This window comes from Photinus pyralis, unplaced genomic scaffold (genome assembly GCF_008802855.1).
Source record: "Photinus pyralis isolate 1611_PpyrPB1 unplaced genomic scaffold, Ppyr1.3 Ppyr1.4_LG2, whole genome shotgun sequence".
Taxonomy (NCBI): Eukaryota; Metazoa; Arthropoda; class Insecta; order Coleoptera; family Lampyridae; genus Photinus; species Photinus pyralis.
The window spans coordinates 37,959,071-37,970,741 of record NW_022170403.1 but is presented as its reverse complement, the minus strand read 5'-3'; the positions used below and the strand labels follow the sequence as shown (position 1 = coordinate 37,970,741).

Here is an 11,671-nt window from a genome sequence, read left to right as displayed (position 1 = left end):
GCACAAAGCATTGTTAGCTCAAGGGACCGAGCAATTTTATGCAATTCCATATGATACAACTGTATATGAAACAAGTTGCATTCAATCATACTATACATAACGTAAAATTTATGATAAATAGGTTATTGATTATAATAACTAGGTGCATTGTTGTCATTTTACTGGAGCAAGTTCATAATTGCACTATAAAATGAAAACAACCGTAAAAGTACAATGTGCACATATGGCACTATTCGATTTGCTTATATTCCAATCCCCTTAATGTTTTGGGTATAGTTCTTATTCTTTTATTGATCTACCCCAGAAAAAGCGAACTAGATCACGTAAAGTAGTACGAGTAGGTATTCCTAGAATCTTAGGTCAATTATTGGATTTAAATAATAAGGGCAGTCTAAGTCACCTATCTACATGAATTATCGAGTACCTAGGTACCGCAAAGAATTTTTGGATTTAGTTCCTTATCGCCACCATACACAGCTTTACTATCTCATAAGCCTTGTGCAAATTACATTCGGAACCAGCATCCATCAACATCTTTGTCATATGAGCACTATCTACATATATCGAGTACCAAGCTCTTACGTAGATGCGGTAGGCAACACACAATGCAACCTCAAAAACGGCGAACTTTTCACACAGACCACGAAATAAAATGTAAAGGCCGCATTATATTTCCTAGCTGTCGGGAGCATTGTTATTTTGTGTCTATTTTTTAGCACTTAATAAAATGCAACCAAAATAGCTTATTAACACGTAAAAATATGACTGTCATATTAATTACTTTGAACTTTGTTGCTTTGGTTTCACAGAAAGTAAGTCTCCTACGCACCCTAAACTGTTACCGACACTATACCAATTGACAATAACTTTTTATTCAGTTGAAAACATTCTACACGAACGAAAATAAAATTCGGAAGCCATATTCAAATTAATTAATTTGACGACCCAGATGTTTATTTGTTTTAAGAAGTTATTTTGGTTGCATAAAATTAGGCGCCCTTCAGAAGGATTTTGTCATTTAAAAGTAGACATAGAGAAAAACAATATACGTAAATCCCTCTGTCTACTTCTTAATAAATTACACTGTATACCTAATGTGCGTAATGTTAAAACATTTACTATTTCTATTTTGGCCCAAGGTAAAGGAGTGACCTGTTTAATTGAAAACAGAGCGGGTGAGACTTATTAGTATAATTTTCCATTGGAATCCCTTTACATCTCTCTCGAGCAGCGTCGATTAGTATTTGATAAGAAAAAATGTATAAAATGAGGGATTGAAATTGGGTGGGGACAAAAATGACTAGAGATTGGATTGCTTTGTGCTTGGGCGTTGTATAGAATTATGAAGACATCGTATCTCAAGAACTCGTCTAAAAAGTATTAGCAAATTTTCGTCGCCACCTTAGTTTAGTCTTCAATTTTTCAGATTTGATCCTGTATTTTGTGACTGTTTGTAACTTCCTGGATCATGAGACTGAAGAACTCGATGTAGGTAAATTTCGGAAAAAAATGCGCTATCGTCATTCACATGAATGCATTATATAATTTAATACTTCTCTCATTTTTCACGATTTTTGGTATAAAGTGGCGGTACGATATGATAAACTTTCATTTTAGGCTTACATAATTAGTCCCTATACAGAGTGCTCCAGATTGGTTCCACGGTGAGACACTTTGGTATTATCTACATAACTTGGATAACAGACAACACTGCGATTAACTTCTTCGAGGACTTCACTTCTTTAATTCGATTTAACCATTCACTTTAAACGACGTAATAAAGAAAATATCGTAAAACACTCTAACGGCTGTCTTGTAACAAAATACACTCAACAATCGCTGAATACTCCACCTCCACCACCAGAAATAACGATAAACGTCTGGTTCGCTTATTTAAAACCTTCCCTTTCCATTTTCTTTCTCTGCTCCTTATTTTCTGCGCGTTTTCAAATAAAATAAACACCTGCGTTCACAACGGTGAAAAGCATCTGCGATAACACGTGCTTATCTTGAAAATAAGTAGCCTACGCAACCACAACGCTGTTATCGCAATGACCGAAGATAACATGAGAATTAAAAGCGATTATTTAAACAAAATTAGACATCATTCGGCAAATAACTCTAAATACAATCAACAATGTTTTCAAATTCGTATAACATGATCGAAATTGTTTTCATTCTAAATTAGCGATCAACATTTAACCTCAAAAATAAATGCAAATTAACACATACAGGGTAACCCAACATTACTGTAGGTGTTGATTCCAAATAAAACGTCCGTATGACGTAGTTTGCACAACAATATAACTTTGAAGTATAAGAACTCCGTGACAAAATGCGGTAATGAGGGTCCATTTTGATTTGAAGTAACGGGAGGTACTAGAACATTCAATACATCTTAACCATGACCTATTGTTAACATTCTTATTTGAAAAGATAGATCAAAATGTAATTAGTATTGTCTCGCTATAAATTGCATGACCCCAGCTGCACTTTTGTCTCCTAGAAATGGCGATTTCCCCACGTACTTTTGTTTTATATATTTCTGTAGGCTGTTATTTATTTTCGAGTGCAAGGTACACTATTCAAAAATATACTAATTTTTAAACTAGTTCTTTTTGTTTTTATATCTTTTACCCAAAATCGTCCTGAAACCTTCATTTTCCTGCCTACTTTATTTCAAGAAATTTGAGTTCTATGGCACAGGCAGACCAGACTACTTTTCCTGCCGCCGCGCCGCGCCGATCACTTTATCGGTCCCACTTGTCACTTTTCCGTGCGCACCTGTCACTTTGCTAAATTCTATAATGAATGACTCCTGTAATCACTGGCAGATTGACATTATTCAAAAGTTCTATATGAAAAATGATTAATTTGATATTAAAATACGATTTCGGGTAAAATTTTATACAAAACTCGTCAGTAAAATGACACTACTTGGTACGTAGCTCATTGTTTTAATTTATGTTATTTGTTTGGATTTCTTTTTATTATTGAGTCTAAAATCCTTTAGATATATTTGTTATATTGCTGAATGCGAACTTGAAGCTCGAGTAGACATACCCCATTAGGGTTATAGGGTATGATGCGATGTTAAAGGAGTAGGAGGAGAGAAAAGTGAGGAAATGTATGTATCATTCCAATCGAAAGATTCAGTTAATTTCAATATGAAAGAAACAATAATATCGCAGTGTCACGTGCCTGCAGCGCTCGAAAACGGAAATTGTAAAAGGTGGGGGAGAATTCCACAAGTATACACGATGTGACGCTACCTATTATCACGGGTGTGCTAGGCAGCTCAAAAGTGTTAAGGTCCTTGACGACAACTTTATCGATTGTTGGAAAGTGCCCAGACAGCAACGGTGGAGGAAAATGGACAAGTAGAATACATGGCTATGACTATTAAAGTGTATGAAATAGAAGCTAATTTCATGAAAAAGTGACTGTTGAAAAAGATAATTTAATTAAAAATCAAGAGATCGCCATTAAATCCTTTTAAGACCACAATGCTTATAAATAAATTACAGTGTTTATGAGAAAATAGCACCTGGAGAATATAAACAATTTCAAGAAAGCCATAGTGAACGTAAAGTGGAAGAAGCTTCATCGATGTGCGGCTATTGAAAAGCATATCAACTCTTTTATAATGAATTTCAATACCATTTTAACGTACATTTTCCGTTAAAAAGGCACGTTTCTTCCGTCCTTCTCAATAAATGGGTTATGGCCGAGGGATGAAGTCAGAAAATCATCTCATAACCCTCATGATTTATTTATGTTAAAAAGATATCCCGAGCTATCTGAAATGGATGTACATTGCTGCTAAGAAACAAGAACATTTGTTGTAGCTTAAAACTTCGAAAAGCACATATTACCTATCTCAAGTTGCTAATTCAAATAATGTTTTTAAAACCGTATGGTCCAATGTTAAGAATATCAGCTAATCTTCGACTACATATTTACAACAAGTTAAAAAGTAATCGGAAACGATTTACAAAAAGCGCATTTCCACTTGCATTCATTTCCCATTTGTAAGATGCAAAAATCCGGTTAGAAATATAAAAGATAGCGTTGCAAATGTGCAATCCATTTTTGACGTGCTACTTCAATTTCAATTTATAAGAAGAATTTCATTTCAATGCTTTTTTAAATAAGAAAGTTGAAACTGCGCATGCGCAAATGTAAATTTTGAAACTGACGTTAGATTTTCCTTTATTACAAGCACCTATGTATCAAATTTCATTTAAATTCTTCCATAAATAAAAAAGTTGGCACTGCGCATGCGCAAAACCAAATTTTGAAACTTGCGTTAGATTTTCCTTTATTCCAAGTGCTTATGTATCAAATTTCGTTTAAATGCTTCAATAAATAAAAAAATTGGCACTGCGCATGCGCAAACCCAAATTTTGAAACTGGCATGCGCAAATTAAATTTTGAAACTGACGTTAGATTTTCCTTTATTCAAGCACCTATGTATCAAATTTCATTTAAATGCTTCCATAAATAAAAAAGTTGGCACTGCGCATGCGCAAAACCAAATTTTGAAACTTGCGTTAGATTTTCCTTTATTCCAAGTGCTTATGTATCAAATTTCGTTTAAATGCTTCAATAAATAAAAAAAATTGGCACTGCGCATGCGCAAACCCAAATTTTGAAACTGGCGTTAGATTTTCAAGTGCCTATTTATCAAAGTTCATTCAAATACTTTTATAAATAAAAAAGTTTGCAATTCGGTTTATAAATGGTCGAAATGCGAAAAGTGCACTGTGAATTTTGAATCGATTCGACTCAACTTTTGGCATTGCGTATTATATGGCTAAAGCCATGCCCATATTGAATTTCATGCAATTCAGTTCATAACTAACGGAGATGTCAAAGCGATCGGGCATTTCTAACCAAGTTATTGTTCACACGGACAGATAGAGGGACATACAGGCAAAGGAACAGACGGACAGGTCAACAGACAGACGACAGACAGCAATACAAAATTATAAACGATCTCTAGGATCGCTAATAAACGGCGAAAGTGTAAAATTATGGAACATGTAAAAAACGGTTTTTTGTTTCTTTTTTACAATAACTTTTTTAGAAATAAACGCAGAAAAAATTCCTTCCTTGGTGCAAGCCTCGACACCATAACGAACCAAATAGCGAAAAAAGTAGAACAATAGCTCAGATAAAAACTAGTAGCGTCTCAACGAACGAGCGGACGGACGGACGGACAAAGTGGCCACAATAGCGCATTTTTTTTTATTTTTATGGAAATGCGCTAAAAAGATATAAAAATCGTCTCTCCAGTCTGGGAATTAAGATCTATATCAATTCACCTTACATAATTCGTAACTGTAATCAATTATCTAGGTACTTAATAGTTATCTATTATACAAGACGATAAAGGGATATTTTAATCATTAAGTGAAAGGCCACGAGTGAATTAATTTCACGAAATAGTCAGCTTCCATTTATCGTCGTGTATAACACAAAACTTTATTTATATATCAGGAGCCATATAAATTATTGTAAAGCTTCTGACAATTCTGAATTTAATTTAAAGACGCCAAAAATAGCAAGCTTATGTTCTTCCGTCGCGATCGTTTCCATAGAAACATAATTGTCATATGTTCTGAACGACATTTTATATCGTGCATTTGAAATAAGAATGACAGATGTCATTAGAACGCACAGTCATCTGTTTCACTTTATCTACCCTTACGGTTAAAGTGATCACTTTATCTATCCTTACGGATAGAATGGCTTAGCCTACTCATTCAAACTTATTAAAATGTCATTTTAACATACGCTATAAAATAAACAAAATTATTTTTGTTTCTAGTTGACAAGTGTCCTTACGATATTAATGAATATTTTACTGGTAAATGTAATAGTTGTAATTTGTTTGTTGCTGTGTAATGTGTAATTTGCTTTTTACCTAATAGCTAATATTCAAAGTAATTTGCACTATTAAGATATTTGTTGGCAATTTCCACACAAACCAGTTTATCTACGGAATAAATTAAACAAATATAGCAAACGAGCTCCTGGGTATGGCTATAGCATGTCCAAAACCAAATTTTAAACCTGATTTAGTTTTGCTTTTATTGAAAGTGTATATTATGTCATTTCATTTGAATGCCTCCATAAATAAGAAAGTTGGCACTGCGCATGCGCAAAACCAACATTTGAAACTGGCGTTAAATTTACTTTTATTCCAAGTGGTTATGTACCAAATTTTATTTAAATCCCCCTATAAAAAGTTGGCACTGCGCATGCGCAAAACCAAATTTGAAACTGGCGTAAATTTGGTTTTATTCCAAGTGCTATGTATCAAATTTTATTTAAATCCCTCCATAAATAAGAAAGTTGGCACTGCGCATGCGGAAAACCAAATTTTGAAACTGGCGTTAAATTTGCTTTTATTCCAAGTGGCTATGTATCAAATTTCATTTAAATACCTTCATAAATAAGAAAGTTTGCAATTCGGTCTGTAGTGCGCAAAGGGCACTATGAATGCCGATGGATTAGGTTCAACTTTTGGAATTGTGTTTTATATGGCTAAAGCTATGCGCATATTGAATTTCATGCAATTCGGTTCATAACTAACGCCTACTTTATTTTTTGGGCTACATTGCCAATTCACGAACTCCGATCTAGAAATTTGATAAAGAATCCACCTGCAAAATTTCATCGTAATCGGTCCATTCGTTTATGAGTTATCGTGCTAACGGACAGATGGACGGACGGACAGACACAACAAAATTATAAACTCGCTAGGACCTCGTTAATAAATGCTATACGATTACTATTACTACTATGAACGGGGATGCACAGATGTTTCAGTATCAGAAATCAGTATGCCAACCTGCTTCTGCACCTGAAAAAAATGAGCATTTTTGTATGCACTTTCAACTAATCTAATAATTTAATTGATTGCTTGCGCCCTCACAGTATAAAAGTAGGTAGGTATATATGATTGTGCAATTTTGAGCCTGTAAAACGGCACTACCCGTTTGGAGTTTGAATCATGCAACAGGTTTTTTATTAAACTAGAAATTATATTTTAAAGTAAACTACTTCATACGAGTTATAACTACGTGAGGATATAAATAAAAGTTTTCCAAACGAGATACTTTTAATGACAATATATTTCATGTCCAGTTTTTTTTCAGAAAAAAAACATCAACAATATCCTTTTCTGCGTACTTATTTTTCTTCGGTCCCTTGCTTCCAATAACTCATATTATTTTTTTAACTTTCAAGCGCAGTAAAATTACATATTAATAAAGACCATTCCATTTGCATGTGCGGTCTCTCTTCGTCAGCTCATAGCAATAAGGAGACCGACCGCGGTAATGGATCCATTAAGCCGCACGGGCAGTTCTCTGTTAGCATGATATGATTACATTCGGGAAATGCAGGTTTATACGGCCCTCGAGCGGCCGACCGAGGTTGAATCCGGCGTTCACGGGTCACCAGGTGACGATTTGTCACATCTCCAAGGCGGTGAACAAGCTTCTGCCATTTCCGGACGTACACCAGAGGATTGTACTTCTGGACCTGCTTTCATTGTTAATAGCAACACAAGATTCGCCACATAAAGTTACAAACAAAATTACTTACAATTACAAAGTTTTCAAGACATTTCTAGCCCTTAATTATGTCAAATTTGCATTCTGACAATGTTGATGGATGTTAATTGTACTTTACTGCGATTTTCAAAGTTGGAACGTTGTACTGTTATTAGGCGCTTTATTAAAGTTTAATTTCGGTTTGTTGTACAATATTCAGCACCGACACAGTTTTATTATTGTCTCTCTCCTTCAATTCGTTTAATACCGCAAACGGGCACCTGTCTAGAAACAGCTTGTAAACCTTTAATTCTCTCTTCACTTGATTTGCAATGAATTACTTCAGTAACTTAATTACGAACCACAAGGTAATGTTTGCTATTCAAGTGACGAGTTACATAGACCCAGACCACCGATTTGGTCTCCAAAAGTGGCGTCGGAAATCTCGGCGAACACCAAAACTGACACCAACTTAAGATAAAGCCACAAATAGGTTTTCATTCTTATAATTAAATCCAGTTAATCGGATTAATTCTACTTAAAAATTGTGTATAGGTATATGTATCACTTCTAAGTTCTACTACATACAATAATGCATCACCAGAAAAAAAATTGAGAATAAGTTATGGAGACATTTGCAACGTCACACGTGGTCAAGTTCCTTCCCTTCGCTGTTGATGGTTAAGACATTTTTCTGTGCAATTCATAAATGCCTTGCCCTGCGACTGGATCATCCTAACTGGCAATATTATGGACACTGATACGAATTTCGTCGAGACAGAAATTCTGTGGCACCAAGACCAAAATCAAGACCACGATTTCCAAAGTCTGCGGTGTAATTCTTACACATTTATGTAGCATTGCGTTTTTTTAGTTCTCCTAAATCGGCAACTGGAACTAGTTCTTGAAAGATGGAAATTAATTAAGAATAATCCAATGGGGTCCGATCGAGAGATTTGGGAGGTATCGGTTACCTGAACCGATACCATGGTGACCGATACATACCATTTACACTGCTTTCTAGAATTCGTTTTAAATACGGCCGCTGATAAATTAAGTGGCCTTAGCACGTTTAGACCCGTACAGCACCGCAGATGCTCATAAAACTCAGACTATTAATATTAAACTTAAACTTCTTTATGCTGTATGAACCCTCGCGCTGCCATGTTGGAAATGTCCTCGTTGCATTTCATAATAAAGTTAAGAAGAATATGGGAGAAATCATCTCAAAAATTTTAAAAACATTAATATAAGTTTTTCAGGCATGTCCCAGGTTTTTGTGTCAAGAATGGAACACAAAAGCATATACGTACCAGCAAATTCTTTGGTACATAACATTCTCAGATATCATATGTAGTACATTAAAATTGTACATGAACTCCCAATAAATTCCAGAAACTAATAAATCCCCTAGTTCAATAATAATCGAGTAATGTAACAAGTAAAATGATATCTCGAGCTCAAATTCGATCGATAATGAAAGGACAAGTAACAATATTAAAATTAACGAGAAATGAGATCAATTCCAACGTTCCAGGCTGACAGACGAACAAAGAACCTAACCAAAACTACGTGGCTAATGAATTGAATAATGCCTGAAGCGCCTTGGTCTACTTGTTACCAAATTCAAGTTCGATTACATTTGCATGTACAACTTGCTTCTGAAAGAAGGCAGGCAACCAAAAAATAATGGTTTCAAGTTTGATCAGGTATCGACAGAAGATACAAGAAAGGACTGACAAAATTAATGACTTTAGGTTAACATAACCGTAACAAACCTTTCATTAATTAAGGAAATGTTATTAGCAATCATTACTATCACCGGAAGCATGGTCATTGGATTCCGGTAATAGTAATGGAGCGGAATTTATATTCGGTTCGAACTTTAACTGATGGTTGACCTAAAATAATGCAATAGATAACGCCGGTAAGTAAAATGGCAGTTTACTCAAACGTGCGGAATTGTGTTTAATTCCCAATACAGCCTCCAATGCCTCCATAGAAGAGATAAGTGTAACTGGATTTCGCTCATATTTCTCTACAGCCACGGTAACGACTTTGTCTAAGTAATGACATACTAGAGCGGTAAATCGCTAACCACACGCGGTCGCCGCACAACAGAGCGGTCACCGCTGTTTAACTTTAATGACATACCAGATCGCCGAGCCCGCGGCCGAATCGTTCCCGGGAAACCGCTGATTTCAGTTTTTGGCATTTCTAGGTGCAGTTGCATCCGAGCAATGGAGGTACGTTCATTTTCATGTGGTAGCGGTTTGTGCAGTTGAAGCAGAAGGTCTGATCCAAGACACACGACGAAGGATATGCTCTGTTCACCCCTACAATCGCTTACGCCCAATACGTTTATTTCATTTTTTCAGGATACAAGAAATTACAACGTTCAGTTTTTGTCATACTAACGAATGTCAGGTTGCGTCTTTCGATGAAAATATAAGCTCTTTCAGCAGTAGACAAAAAACTTTCTTTGGGCCTCCAATAAGTGCTGACTGTCACTCTCAGGTAAGTAAAATAAATATACAAATATATATTTTTTATACTTAAAACACGTAGTAATTTTTGGGGATCGACTGGCTAGAACTGGTGGCAGTAGATGAATTAGATATGTATGGGGAGGAAAATTTATAGTTTTGAAAAATAAAATTGACCGATTATTGTATTGAGAGCCACTCCTAGTCTTTTAGTAGTTTTCCACTTACGAAGAAATAGAACAGAAGTCATAACCTGCATATGCATGTAGAGCGAAGCTTGCATATTGTTTGTGTGGACTATATAATATGAAATACTTGCTATGCTTTTGCATTAGAGGGACGTTGAAAGAATATCGACACTAATGATTAACGTGTTTATTGATTAAAAATACAAATAATGTAAATTGATTCTAAATTTTGTTTGGTGTAGATACGGAGCGCATAAACGTACTATAAAGTAGAAACAACTACGAAAAGAATATGAGTGAAAAGACTTACTTGTTATTGTTTCGAAGTAGGTAGGTCCTCTTAGACGAAGACGCAGTAAACAAATGAAGGCGATAAGCGATGATGACGATGGTTTTTTGGTCGTGAAAAAGTAGATTGTTGGTTAACTAAACGAAGTAATTCAGATTAAAGGCGATTATTTTCAGCGACAAGAACGATTGCGTGTGTTGCAAACGATGGTAACGACGAAAGCTTTTACCACGATGTACAAACTGAATTCGATGAAATTCTTTATATCGTATTTGTGTTTTGCAATACAGCATTTTATATTTTTGTGAATTTCAATCTTTGTTTTTGAAACTGACTTGATTTAACCTTAATGCAGAATCACATATTTGATACCGTTATCCTTTTGCTTGTAATCGTTTACCTTTTTGGTGTAATGCTTGCTTAATTTATGTTTATTTTTTAATTACATGGTCTTGACCATAACATTCATATAAATTTTGATAATTTTATTTTAATATTTGGAATTTAACGAGTTATTTGTGAGTGTACTGACTTGTTGTTTGTAACTAACACTTTCTCCATGAATAAAGAAGTCACAGGAGTGGCAAAAACGGTAATCAAATTGATTTACGATACCTAATTCCGCGATTATGTTTGACTTTCACAATTTCAGTGTATTATTTTTTACGTTCCTTCCCTAGTGTACTTCAGGTCATAGGGTTGTTGACAAATAACATAAGGCGGCTCTGCCTTAGATGTTTTATCACGTGCCACTTTTCCAGTTTAAGCGGGATCTTGTTTAATTTTGAAGGGAATCATAATTCTGGTGCCCATTTTTAAACGTTGCCAAGTTGACTTTATTTCCGTGTTCTTGTAGTGTGAAGGTAGCGTACAAGGTTAAGTACACTGCAATGTGATTCAAATCGAATGCTGTTCGACAACAAAACAAAAGAAGAGTTATACTAGAAACGTCAACAGTAGAAAACAAAACGGTGTACGAAATAAAAGCGAGTTTCTAAAGTTCCGAAACGACAATCGTATAAGAAAGTAATATTATAAACGTTTGGCGCCACAATTTGTTAACATTCAGCATAAGCCAGACCACGATACACTCGCTAGACAAACAAAATTGAGGAGCAGATATGCAACATTGTTACAACCGAC

General features: G+C 35.1%; 1 long non-coding RNA gene across 1 annotated transcript; it reads right to left on the bottom strand.

The window, feature by feature from the left end:
- Positions 1 to 10,411: 10,411 nt before the first annotated feature.
- Positions 10,412 to 10,884, bottom strand: LOC116164473. Its single transcript, XR_004143909.1, has 2 exons — positions 10,550 to 10,884; positions 10,412 to 10,501 (listed from the first exon to the last, which is right to left on the bottom strand). It is a non-coding gene; the product is annotated as an uncharacterized LOC116164473 (long non-coding RNA).
- Between the last annotated feature and the right edge of the window lie 787 nt (positions 10,885 to 11,671).